Genomic DNA, 14,494 nt, shown 5'->3' with positions numbered 1-14,494 from the left:
AGCAAGACCTGATTAAGTGATTTCATTACCATTTATAATTTTATGACAGCATACTGTGGAGATTCCAGCCGTGGCAATTATCACACTCTAATCAAGATATGCAAACTGAATATAAAAGCACTTAAAACAAAAAACAACCAAACACAAAAAAATAAAAAAAACTTGATTGAATCCTATTCTGAATAAAAATCTGCAAGGAAAAAATAAACTCTTAAACTCCAGACAGGCTACTATCAGTCTTTTAGGAAAGTCTTTCAAAAAGTTCCTACTAAATGCTCCATAAGCATCGAGCAGCTGATGATACCAGGATTTTACAATCAAAAATCTGTTATGGCCACCCCCATGGGACTGTGTTTCTGGAGGAAAGAAGAGCAGCAATGCCCATAAATACCATGCTTGAAAGGACTCCTATTTTTCTATAAAACTGGGGGCTGGGGTGACCCTATGAGACACCCTCTTTGCTTTGTGTAACTTCTGTTTTGCTGCTCAGATGCTTCCACGTGTATTGCTTAACCTGACCAATTTCTGTGCAAAGCTCATTTCCTCACCCTGCTGTTGATGCTGTCAGAGCTACCTATTCCTGCACCTCATTATAAAAGAAGACCAACGTCTATGCAGCTCTGCTTAGGCTGTAATGCAGCTGTGTGGGGAAGGAAATAATTAAGGCCATCATGTGAACCAAATCCTTCAGGACATACCCATTAATGAGATTTACTGAGCCCACTCTCTGCTTTGCTGCTTGCAGGAATGAAGGAGGCAGAGCAAGCAAAGCCTTCCTTTTCAGCAGCAATATAAAGACAGAAATGTTTTCTTCAGTTCACATTTTTAAAGGAGAGAAGCATTAAAAAAAAAAAAAAAAAGGGATTTGCCATTAGGTTTTATGTCTGCTTCACATTCTCTAACAGATTTTCATCTGTCTGCCTCCCAGTTGTTTCTACACGTGCCTCATCTCTAAAGTTATCCTCAGGTTATAAATCTAAAGTCTTCACCTTCCCATGGTTTTTCAGCCACACATGGAGAGTAATGACCACTTCTGCCCCTTTTGAGGTCCTAGAAGGACATCAGGGTTCAAATTCCTTATACGTTTTCAGTTTTCTTTAGTAAGCTTGACACTTCTGTCTCTCGCTTAGGTCACAGGGAGCCACCAGCTCCTCCCCAGGTTTTTGTGTTAAGATTTCATGTTGTCACCCAACTTTCCACTCAACAGAAAGGTTTACCAGGGGCTGCTCTGTCCCACCATGAACCTGCAGCTATCAATCTGCATTTTCTACCATTAAAGCTTGCCTTTGCTTGCTGTGCAGGGCTCCCCTTGCATCAGCATGAGGTATCCCAGGCACCAGAGCTGCACCACCACTGTCTTGAAGGAGCACCAGGCAAGGTGAGATGGCCTTTAGACCATCTCTTCTTGCAGCAGCACCCAGGCTGATGATTTTGACTGCCTGGATCCATGCAGGCACCCAGGGTGCAGGGCTAGATCCAAGTTCCATTTCACTAACTACTCAGAGCACGTAAAGCACAGAGAAGTATTTACAACCTACATCAAACATCACTGTCACTTCTGGCTCTCACTCTGAAGCAGCACAGTGTGCTCAGCCATGGATGGCTGCTTTTCACATCTGCAGTGACTGTGACCACTAGGAATGTAAATGGAAAAGAACAGCATTCGAAGAATAAAAACAAAAGGGAAAAAAAAAGAAAACAAGACTGAAAAGGTAAGCAAAAGCCTTAAACAATCACATCTATATTTTAAAGTATATACTTCTGTGTTTATACATTGTCAAAGGCAGTTATGAGTAACTGTTGTTCTGTTTGCTTTAGATTTATTTGAAAGGCAGTTCACCAATACACTGATGAGGTCTGTTTCCAACAGTTTAGTACCACAGAGCAAATAACAGAGAAAATTGAATTACTTCAGTTTATTTTCCTGTTCTTGAAATTATGTCACATATAACCTTTCACAAACCACACTTTCTCACTTCTGTATCCAATTCAAATGTATGTAACCCATATCAGGGATGACAGGATGGGGTCTGATGGTTTCTTTTGCCCATGACACAGAACAAAGACCAGCTTGACTCTTGAAAAGTTCCTAACTACAAACTCACTTCCACACAAAACATAATTATTCACCCAACACACAGTCAAATACAATACTTAAAATCCAAATTTGCTTGCCTGTTTCTATGCCATTATCTTTCCCTTGGTATAAGTATCTATCTTTGATAATGGCACCACCACACAAGCAGTCACTTACTAAATGCCTGATAAGGCAGAAATTTTGTTGTACTGGTTTTTGAGGTACACAATTTTTTAAATCTTTCTCTCCTTTTTCCATTTCTACAAACTACTGATCCAAATTATACTCCTCCGTGTCACCACACACTTTATGGCAATTCCTTTCATAGCTTCTACATAATTTTTGTATTTTCACTCTCCTTCCAGTGCTCATCCAAAGACACTGCTAGGACTCACTAGCTCATCTTTGAGCTAAGTTCCTAATGTGCATTAACACAAATACCTGCAGCAGCAATGCAAAAAATGGCACCTTCAGTTTCTTTTGTCATGGAGAAAATTAGTTTTTTAGTTTCCAGATCATACAGGAGTATCAAGTTTTACCAAAGGCAACCTAATTTTAAATCAATGTTCTTTTTGTGTTAGTTTGCTGATTTCTGAGTTGAAAATTTATTTCATAATCAACGGGCTGGAAGCCAATGAAGAAATTCTAGTTTAAGAAGCTGTTTTGCCTAAAAAGTTGCAAGTTGTCTCCAGATTACTACCAAAAATTTTTTACATTGACCTCACTAATAATTGCTCCTAGAAAATAAACACAGAGCTTTTAACATGTCTAATACAGGAAGTGTTATCACATCAGTCTATCTGCTAGCTCATATTTAAAGTATACTCAGTAGGAGGAGGAAGAGAGCTGTTACACGTGAAGATAAAAGTTAACAGGAGCTGCCAACAGTCTTCACAACAGGCTATAGTTTAAACTGCAAATTCCTCTGCTCCAAGGTCATGTTTTCAATGCACCTCATACTATAAACCAGGATGAGGAATGCTTTCCTCTGTGGGGATGAAGCAGGTTTTTCAAGAATTTTTGTCCACCTGTTTTTTGAAATACACCTTCAGCACACCTAGGGTGAAATACACCTTAGCAGAAGCCAGCAACACACACAGCTGAAGTCCTGGGATGTAACTGTAGGTTCACCCACACAACATGAATAACTTAAATCATTTCTCTACAAAGTTATTTTGGCAAACTTACCTGTCAGAAGACAGAGGAGAGGAACAGTGTCAAGACAAACATCAGAATCTAACGCTCTCTCATCTCATTCTCTGTAAAAAATGCAGAAAGACATAAAGAAGACTGACGTGGAGAAAGAAATTCAGTGACCTAATGGCCACCCTATTTAAAAATCTATAAAGCAGAAAAGCTCACAGCACAAAGAGGATTTTGGTGTGTCAGTCTACAAGAGAAAAAGGAAGTTTTCCACATCACAAATTTCCAGCACATTCATCATGCTTGAACATTACATACAGTGCATAGCTGTGCAAGGGCAGAGCATGATTTAACTTCACTCACTTCAGAGTGCTTCTGGCAGCATGAAGTCAGCACTAAAGCAAAAATGGCCTTTTCTGGTTATCAAGACAGACATAATTTCAGGCCACATCTGACAGAAGGTAGAAGATGCTGCTCTGTTGTCTCCCACAGACATCTTTGTTGATTTGTCTTGCCACAGCACTGAGCATCCCAGGCATGCTGAACAACTCAAATAAGAGCAGCAAGATGGTGGTTTTTTTTCCCCAAGTCCACCTGAGATGCAGAAATTAGGGCTTGCTGTTTCCAGAGCCCTAAGAAGGCTGCCCAAATCAGCAGATATGCTGATTTTGTCTTTCAGTGATGGGTAAAAGTTCATGCTGAACAAAGTCTTGCCTATCCTGCCCATCTTCCCTTTACAAGTATAAATGAAAGGGAAAGCCAGCTTGGATAAACTTTTACTTTTTGGTGTATTCTGGTGGACAAGACTCCATTGCAAAATAATACTGGAATATGTTACATCTGTTATTCCTAACAACATTCAGAGGTCTAGACAGGCACTATTAGACTCAAGAGAAGTGTAAACCAGGCATGCAGCTCCCAAAAAAATATAGATTATGACTACAACTGAAACTGGAATTAACTCGAGGAGCACCAGCAGCACAACATTACTGCAATAAAGATAAAAAATGAATTAACCTTGAATTCACCCCTCCTTATTCTATGCTTTACTAGACCCTTCTTGCAAAATCAAATAATAGCTCATGTTAATATGTACACATGTACTCAAACATTTAAAGAGACCTGGAGTGCACTTAAGCCTATTCTTTATTTTAAATATAGACTTTGACATATTTTACTAAAAATCAACATATTCAAGAAGTTCTGAGTAGGAAGAAAATACTTTCCAATCTGTCTGCAGCACCTGATTTCCACAACCATTACAAAACTATTTAAGGACATTTCCCACACTGAACTATTGTATTTCATACCCCAGAGAAGTAAACTGCATTTCAGATCAAGCCTAATAGGTTTTTCATTTTTAGAGGAGGAGATAACTTATCTCCACAATCACGAATGTCCCTGGATAGCCAGGTAAGGAATGTCCATCAGCTGTTCCTCACAAGGCAAAAACACAGAATCCACACAAGGAGAGAAGTCAGCAGATAAAAAGCAAAGCATAATCAACTAATTATCCAAATATATTTCTTAATCTCTGAGAGACAGGGTCAATGTCTTTCACTTTTGAACCATGTCTTTTAAATGCACCAGCTTTCAGATGCTAAAAGGAGACAGAGAAAGGAGAATTTCCACCACACATGAAACTTTCCAAAATTGCTCTCAAGTGCTCATCTGCTCAACACCTTCCAAAAACAACCTTTGTGGGTTTTAGGGAAGAGTTATGACCTGGTCAGCTTTGGATAGATACTGATGAGACTACTAAAGGCACATCTGTAGCAATCTGTAGAACCTTAAGCAAATATTTTGGGAGTTCAATGGTAAGCAACACAAATAACAAAAAGTAATAGAAATGGTAAGCATTCAGCTACTAAATACCCCACAAAATGAAGGCCACAAATTCATTGCAGGGAATTTTTGCACTCCATTGTAGAAGAGAAGGAGAATGTCAGCAGTTTCTTCTGTTTGGAGGCCAAATTCTTCTATTTAAAAAAATTGCTCAGCAGCATGACTATTTTGTATTTTGGGTGTTCAATTCTTTTTCTCAGTACTCTCCAGAGCTAACCCTAAGGAAAATAAAATCAATGAGAAATCCAGGGGGTTGCCAAGAGCTAGGAAAAGCTCTTTAAATGAGAGTATTTTTGTATTACAAATTCTCAGAAAACAAATGAAATGCCATACTGGCTTCTTCATGAGGCTGGGTGAGGTTACACAGTGGAGAAAGACACCACTGGTGGATAAGTGAGCAACTGTCCTACCTTCTGTTTCTGTGAAAGAATCCTCTTAACACCCTATATGCAGTCAAATACTATTACTACTGAGTCCTCCCCAGATCTTGCCTTTTTCCCCTCTTCAAGGACAGGGTCAGTAGAGCAGAAGATCCTCTACCTCAGAGTCTCCAATGTAACCCCAAATAAATCTCCATGCCATGAAATCCTGAGTTACTTGTATATCCCTAGCACTTCCTACACAACAGTTTTCTGTTCCAGCAGTTCCTTTCATGTGTGACTGGCCAAAAGAGTGTGACCATACACAGGCTCATCCCTTAGGTGACACCAAACATGACAGGTAACATAGCTTTCCCTTTGTGGGAGCTCTACTGTGGGTCTCTATTATCTCTAACCATCCGTTTTTAACACATTTTTAGGAACATCAAACCTTCAGAGGTTCCTGATCTTTTTTAAAAAATTCACTCAATAAGAGCAGTAAATTCAAAAGCTATCACAAAGTAGGAGAGGGATATGCAGGGGAGAAAAGACTGACAACATGGTCACATAAGCCATTGTCTTGAGCAAATTAATCTAAAAAATGCCAAACCGTAACTCGAAGCCAAAACAGAGACAAATGGTACTGTTTGTTGTTTTCAAGAGACTCGGTGCTGTACAGTGAAAAGATCTGACAATTCTGCAATGTAGCAATAGGAACTTAGTTCAGGGAGCAAGTATATCTGCAGCCATGCAGTATTTATAGTCCTTTCTCCTCAGCTTCTTAGTGCTGTTCCTTGTCACCCCTGCAAATTAGCCGGGACGCTGCCTCCCAACACGGCGCTGCAGCTGCTTCCACTGCTGGAGGAAATCCTTCCCTGCACCAGTGGGCTGCAGGATAAACATTCCCCAAGGAGACACAGGTCACATCTTCCCCCAGATTTGGCAAGTTTCAGAATCAGAAGTGTTCTAAATATTTGTCTGAATTTTGATGGTGAAAATGTCAAAATTGTCACATTCCTGGGGGGGGGGGTTTCGTGGTAATTTGTACCTTTAAGGAATCTTCTATACTGGAAGATAAATTTGTTTGTGGGTATTTATGCTTAAGTGCACACCTAGGAAAGTAACAGTAATTAGCTAAGAAGAGCAAAGCTTTAGTAAATTCTAATACTGAGTAGATAAGACATGTCTATAAGCTCCTTGGCAGAAAAACATGCACATAATCTGCCCATATTCTGACTCACACAAGTTAACGAAAATCATACAAACATATTGGTAAACCCCAGTGAATATTTCTGCATAACTTCATAACTTATTTCAGTGCCAGAGCAGCCCCAATTTCTGGTTCTGAACTGGCTCCCAGATGACCAGCCAGCTTATCAGCACAGATGTCTGCACAGCCATACAGAAATATCCAACTCTGGCAATTTCCGAGGATGGCAGAGAAAATGGGTATACTGAAACACTCAAAAATGAAGCATTTGGGAACATTCAACTACAGGATTAGCATGTTTTAATTAATACCATTTAAAACTACACAAACAACCCTCACAATCTTAATGCTATCACAGTATGCTAAGTCTTTTCTCTATTTTCATGTAGAGAAAAATGTTACCAACCTCGAAGACCCTCTTATTTACACATAAACCTACACTACTAACAGCTCCTGAAATCAAAGATAATTTGATAATAAGTGATGTCTACACAACGTGAATACCTGAAGAATTCACATGACAATAGTATATTTTCCATGACCCAGTTTAGTAAAAAAAAAAAAAATGCTAAAGCAGCCCTGTTACTCCACATGAAAGTACAAACTGCTGCTTTAACAGTACACTCATGTAATTTATAGAGAGCTAAAGGCACTTTGCACTGTAAGGCTCCAGGCAGGCCATTAGTTAGTAATACTCAGAGACTCCCAGACATCTTTAATACTAATAGACCCCAAACACACACACACTGAATTCTGCACTTTTTTTCCCTGTTAGATTAAGAGCTCAAATACTGAGGAAAGTACTAGGACCAAGGGCATGTAGGTACATGATGGATGCAAATGCTGTTAGAGAGAGACTTGATACATAAACATGATTTGATTCCAGCTCAGCAAAGAACAAAGAGACAAACTGAAAAATTACTTTAGGAAGGGAAGAGTTATGTGAGTTTCTGAGAGACCACTATCATCTGATTCTGCCATTACAGAAAGCCAGAGCAAATGAAGAAAGTCTGTTTGCAAGGTTGAAATGTGAACAGAATGAGGGAAACAGTCTGAGAAAGTGGAAAAATAGTTATTTAATTCGTCAGGAGAGACCATTTTTGGGTATATATTTAGAATTCAGAACAGACAGGGACCTTTTCAGACCTAAATATAAAATCTACAGCTGCTAGAACATTTACTGAAATGAATTCACAGAATTGTGACTCTCTTGGTTTTTTTGCTATGCTCGACTACTCTAACTGTTTTTTCCTCAGCAGTCTGAGCATAACAGTTTAAATGCTTGTGTATTGTGTGGCAGCAGAGAACAGTCTTCAAAAATGCCAGATGCTTTGCAGCTTCAAATTATTCACTACTTATGGCAACAAGTTCAGTCTAACAGGAAAAAAAAAAAAAAAAAATTCCTGTCCAAATACAGGCAAATGTACAGTTAATTTCAAATACACTAAAGACACAGAAAATGTCCACAGTGCCACACATTGCCTCTCCAAAGACACTTAGCAGACACAAGAAAAAGTCTGCATCAAGAATTCAGGCAACAATATGCTAAACTGAGACAGGACTGCACAAAAATGGGATGTTCCATTAAGTGCAAAATAGTCATACCCTAGAGACCCTAGAGAAGGTCCCTCAGGCACCTCTTCCTACTCAGACACTACATGGCTTCTTCCAGTTCCTGGTCTTGGAAGAGAAGCCAAGGTACAAAGTCATGAGCAGGACATCATCCCACCTGTCTGAGCTGTGCTCAGGATCCCATCACTAACCAGTTCAGTACACCCAGATTGCTTCCATGACAGCCCCTACCTGGACTGTTCAGCTCCAGGGGACTAAACAAGGGCTTGTTTTCAGTTTTTTTAGAGTTTTGTGCAATGTTCATGACCCCACTTGGACCTGTGTTACAGGTGACTTGACTTTACCAGCCCTTGTTAAACCTCTGGCTAAAATACTCAGCAAATTAAATATCTGTTAAACCTCACTTAGTAGTTTTGACCTGCATGCAAACTGCAGCTCTCAACACCTTGCCCATGCATAATGCAGAAGGAATAAGGCATGGGTGAAGTTAAGAGCATATATGCAAATCCTTTGCTGAAACTCAGTGACACACTTTATCTTTGCTCCATGGCCACATGAGCTGAGCACCACTGGCCAAAACCACAAAGCCAAAAGGGATGTGTGGGGCTATAGCATGAGCATATAAAGCAAAAGCTTGTGACAGCAAGAGCCAGGAATCTACATATTTGATGTATGAAGTTTGATCAGACTGAATAAGTGTCAAGTATAGTATCCTACTGGTAAACTTGTAAGTAAATTACTCGGTTGAAGTAAAAATCTATCAGGGTAGGAGATGTTTCTAACTTCACTACCTCAAAATAGGCTGAAAGTAACTAGCCAACCCAATTTTGTCAGAATTTAAATCTGTTATACCAATGTTTGCCACTTTTAAGTAGAAAACAAATAGTCAGAGGCTTTAAATAGTACAAGCACAGTAACAGGCAAAAATCCTTTCCAAATTCCACAGGCTACTGGGCAGTGCTGCTGCCCAAACAGTCTTACAGAACTTCTAATCCAACGTGTCATTCTGCTGCTTTACACTAGAGGTTTCCCAGGCACAGGAGCTGTAGTAGAAAGCCTCAGGGTAACAGTTTTCTAGATTTCCCTCCTCCTCTCCTAAAGTGGGACAGCCACAAAATCAGAGCATACCACTCATGGCTGCTGGCTTCGTTAACAGATTACTGAGTGTCGTGTAACCTTCATTAAAAAGGTCCCTTTGGGGAAAACACTCATGAGTCAAGATCAGAAGAGCTTGTAAGATACTTAAATAGCAGTTGCAATCCAAACACACTGACAATCACCTGAAGCAGAGCAACATTTAACTTAGAAGGATCCTTGAGACCTCTGAGCATGTCATCAGCTGAGCAGAGTTCAAATGTTACCAGGAAAGCTGTAACTTATAAAGAATAATATAATTCCATAAACCTTAAATTCTGAGTTTGTGATCATGAAACCAAGACTAGAATCAGATCCTGAATTTTTGTTGCCTGTTTGTAACAGGTTAAAAAATTCAGTTATGGAAAGAAAAATACCTCCTTCCTATGCTTATCTAAACATAAAATGGCAATATAATTAAAGTCGTAAGTATTACTGCAAATTAGAAGCAATCAGTGATGAAAGAAAAATGTGTCACCCTCAGTTCATGGCTCATAATTATTTCATTTCCCGAATACTGCAAAATCCATGAGAACTAATAAATAATATAGGCTTTTTGAAATGCCAGAAGATACTCACCTTGGATGTAATTTTTCATGTATCTCATCAGATCTGCCCAACTCAATGAAGTCAATCCTAAATTTTGCACTGCTAAGTTTCTCCTACTCTTTTCTAGAGGAAGGTGGACAGCGTGGAAACCCAGCTGCACAGAGAGACTTGTACACATTTTCTATCTGCACCTGTAACTGGATTTTTAGTCTAAACCCAAAGGAAAGCCTATAAACAGTATTTACCAAAATGAAAGTGGGCTGCTTGTTTCTCAGACCCCAGAACATTCAAAGGGTTCTAAATGTTTCCAGCTCTTGACCAAAAAGAAAAAAAATAATTTCAAGAAGTGAATGAAATTCATGGATTATGATTACCTACAAGGAAAAAGCAGACTTAATCTAACTCAAACTGGCAGAGGATTGTATTTACCATGCTTTTGGCAGTCCAGATGGCTCCATTTTATTTACATGTACCATCTAGACAATCATTGCTGCGTTGTGGAAACACCTGTTAACCATTTTGACAACAGGAGGGAGATACTCCCCCCAGTAATAAATCACAAATCACTGAGGGTGGGTGCAGCCTGTTACTTTATCATTTTCTTAAGGCAGGAATTTTAGTAAAAGACAGGAATTTCTTAACTTTCCTGGATGCTAAGTGAAGGGAGATGAAAGATGGAGTAATAAAAGGGAGAGAAACCAGAGCTGTGGCTGACCTGTGCAAGAAGAACCAAACTGCTCAGAAGTGAAATATTCAACTCCCAGGTCTTGCCTGCAACTCCAATGGTGAACACAGAGGTCAATCCATTCCCATTCCATTCAGTTTGCTATCAGAAAAAAAATTTATTTATTGTGCTAGCAGTATTTAAAGAAAATGGAAACGCAAGACGCAGCAATTTCAAATAGTTTGATCAGCCTGTCATAGAAGATTAAACCATACTTACTAAAAATACTATGACAGCCATGTCAGTAATAAAGAAAATGTTTGTGCTAATTTAAAATTTTGTTAAGGTTTAGCAAGTAAATCACCATGCATCTAACAAGCAAAAAAGGTTAAGAGCTGTTGCTGCATGATCTCAAGAAATTCATCAGGATTAATTCATCTGACAGAGCACAGTCTCTTCATGGAGAAAACAAGGAAAACAAACAAGAAAAAGTGAAAAAAACACACTGAACTTAAAAATTACATATGGTGCTTGTCAAAATACAAGTTGTTCAGCTTATCCCAGATCACCAGGGATGCATTTTTCTCATTCCAGTAACATGGTACAGTGAAAATGCCCTTTAAATTAGCAGCCTGTGAGCCTTGCCTTGTAGTAGAGCTTAGGCAGACTCCTGGAGACAGTTTACCTTCCCAAATGCCATCACTCAGTTTCACAAGATCTGGGAAATAGCTTCGTAATCCAGCCTTGGATTTACTTGTGAAATATGTTGAGCTTGAAGGGAACCAGATGAGGAAATAAAAACACAAGAAAACACGAGCCTCCAAGCATGCAGGGCAGTTTACAGTGAATGAGGCTTAACAATATCACATAGGTATAGTAAGTAGCAAAACATTCCTGTGAATTTTTTAAGCTGCCTAAATAGGATTATCTCCACATATGTCAGAGAGTAGTCAACAAGATTAGGCTCATTTATATTATAACACATGTTTATGTGCTTTAACACAGCAGATATGTAGAGCGGAAGCAGATCTAAGGCATCTGTACTGACAATACATTGTCTTTTAAATGAATAATTTTACTCTAGGATTGGATTCTCTTGTTTCCCTTATGAATACAGCAAACAAACTGTGTTCAATGTAACTGGAAGCAAAATAAATGGAAGAATACAGAAGCTTTCCATAGCTTACAAATTCCCAAGTCTTTGCACAGTTAGCATAGCCATATGCAAACAATGAATCAAGATCACAATCTTGCTTCAAAACAACCTGGTATCAATTCTGAGTCTCATTAACAACCAATCATCCCATGGGAAGTCACTGTTCCCAGGAAAACACATCTTCTCTGATAAAGGGATGGGAGAAAGGAGAATAAAATTGACAGATGTACCCAAATCTCAGTGGAGATCTCAAGTTAGACAAATAAAACCCCATGCCAATCAACCAAATTATGCAATGCTTATTTACTTTTGCCAGAAATACACTGAAATTTCCATGACAAAAGAATTTCAGCAGGAAGATAAACTCCTAAGAAGGCAGCCTCGGAAATTTTAGGTAAAGGACACTTAACTCCAACTGTCCCCAGTTGAGCACCTCTGAGACAGAGCTGCTTTGTGCTGACCCCTCATCAAATGCCACATCTCAACAATGTTACTTGGGTTTGCAAACCATCAAAGGGACCAAGGCATGAGATCTGGAGAGGTTTATCAGCAACTCTGGTATCAGCAATCACTGGTTTTAACAAAGTATTGAATCTGCTGACTTCGGTTTTGTGGAAAGTAAAAAAAAAAAAAATATTGTCCCTTCTCTGAATCAGTGCAGAGATATTTAGCACATTACTGAAACTTCATTTATTAAATGAACAATGAAACCAACAAAGCACCTGAGCCACAGATATAAAAACCTTGCTACGTAACATATTGCAATAAACAAAGCTACACCAGGCATCTATTTGTTTATTAGCTTGGATTTTCCTGTAAGGATGCACAGAACATCAGCTATTATTCCCCCTGGAGATTTATTCAGCACTGTAGCCATACTCAAAACATGGATGTAATTTAGGGTCTTTAATTTTTACAAATTTTGGACTGTCTAGAGCAGTGAAAGTGAAAAAATAAAGCAAGCATATACATTTTCCCCTAACTTTCAAATACAGATCACACTGCCTTTTGATGAGTGTTTCTTCTGTTCACAGCTTGTTTCCTTCCCTGGTTTTTTCTGCCTATATACATCTTAATTAGTCTTGTCCATGTGACCTACTTGGGTCATCCACAAATTTGTTTGCTTAACCCCATAAATACTGTGATGTAATAGAATCCAAAGAAAATTTATCCCCAAAAAGTAGTTACTGAAAAGTCATATATACATAAAGAAAGACACTCAGCTAGTGCAGATCACTAAACCAGATCTACAAATTTGTAGATAAGGGGAACTGACCTTCCATGCAAAAATAATAAATGTTAATATGCCCCAAAGCACTATATGGCCATGTAGCCTGTTAAGTTAATTCAAATATTCCTATACATAGGGTTGTTGTAACATCAGTTTGAGTCATCATTACCCTGAGAAACAGTATTTTGATTCAAATACAATCTCAGAGAGCAACAACCCTTCCCTCCTCACTGTGAACATACAAGGTTTATGTCTGTCAGGAATTAAGCACAGCTGATGCCTTCTTGGTCACCCTGACTTTAGCTACAAATCCAAGACTTAGAAAGAAACTAAAAGAAAAAAAGTATCTGGAACTGTGGAGAGCACATTTTTGGGTGTGAAATACAAAAATAATTATTTGCTGCTGTATACAGCTTTCATTAAGCAATTTTTTAATCTCCAGGTGACCAAGTATACTTCTCTGGATATGTGAAAGAAATAAATAAAAACAGGCAGCACAAAATAGCTGTAAAAGCCCCTTCTGGCAATAATACACAGACTAAGATCTGAGCAGCCCTGACCTCTTTGAGCTCTCCTGAGGGACTCCCCAGGGAGCTCTTCCTTCAAGGAACAGCTCAGGGTCCTATGCCCTACAGGGAAGGAATCACTGGCTGTTCACAGAGCAACAAATAACTAAACTTAAATCACTCTCACAGTGCTTTCCAGCTTAACATTCAACAAGGTCTAGGAGAAACCTGAAGGGAGGAAAGAAGCTGGCTGCAGGGAGCAGCAGGAGAAAGTGATGACTGGGTAAGAAAACAGCAGATTGGACATGAAGCTTATAAATATGAAGTGACAGGGGCAAAAACAGCTCTACACATACAGCAGTAGAAATGGAGCTAATTACTGCCATCCGAGACAGACAGTATTTTGCACATCAGTTTTATGCACTGCATTCACAGAAACAACCAGAATATTAGTAAAGAAATAACAAAATTAAATATATGAAGTCACATTATGAAGATGTGAAACGAAGGTCCTGGCCCTACTCTTTTCCTGGTCTTCCTCTGCTTCTTCCTAAGTCTTTAAAAGGCTAAGGTGAAACTAGAAAAGATACAGAAATTTGGCCAAGAAAATACATGTATAAATCAGCCAGCACACCCATAAGAAAAATTTATTACAACGTTTTAAGCCTGGGCAAAATTTTGCTGAAAGGTCTATTACACATGGCTGGAGAAAGCAAGTAGATAATTTACTACCTCCTCTAATAAAAGGTGTACAAAGCAGCAAGTGAATCCCACAAGCTCAGAACACACAGTGAAGCTGAGGAACTCCCTGCCACAGGATGCCATCAGTCACCAAAGCTCAGTGTATGTTTAAAGCACAACTGAACATATTCCTGGAGGAAAACCCATCAAGGATTCTGAAGATACTACATGTCTCAGTGAGATCATGGGCCACAGCTTCAGCTGGGAGAGACACCATGAGCATCATGGTGAAATCATGAATCTGATCTATCCAGTTGTATGCAGACAAAAACTCTTTTGGGAGCCCACCTGACATGGTCAAGTTTGT

At 39.0% G+C, this 14,494-nt stretch overlaps 1 protein-coding gene across 3 annotated transcripts in view; it reads right to left on the bottom strand.

Moving 5' to 3' along the window:
• SHANK2 (SH3 and multiple ankyrin repeat domains 2) overlaps nucleotides 1-14,494 on the bottom strand; it is a 279,149-nt gene that overhangs the window by 253,753 nt on the left and 10,902 nt on the right. For 2 of the 3 annotated variants that reach the window (XM_071762128.1, XM_071762127.1), the window contains exon 3: nucleotides 3,266-3,336. The gene's annotated coding sequence lies outside the window, so the exon portion shown is untranslated. The remainder of the gene's footprint in view (nucleotides 1-3,265; nucleotides 3,337-14,494) is intronic. The other variant, XM_071762126.1, reaches the window with a different exon arrangement.

The sequence above is a fragment of the Heliangelus exortis genome, chromosome 18 (assembly GCF_036169615.1).
Source record: "Heliangelus exortis chromosome 18, bHelExo1.hap1, whole genome shotgun sequence".
NCBI classification, from domain to species: Eukaryota; Metazoa; Chordata; class Aves; order Apodiformes; family Trochilidae; genus Heliangelus; species Heliangelus exortis.
Note: the sequence above shows the minus strand (reverse complement) of the source record. Positions and strands in the feature narration are given on the sequence as shown.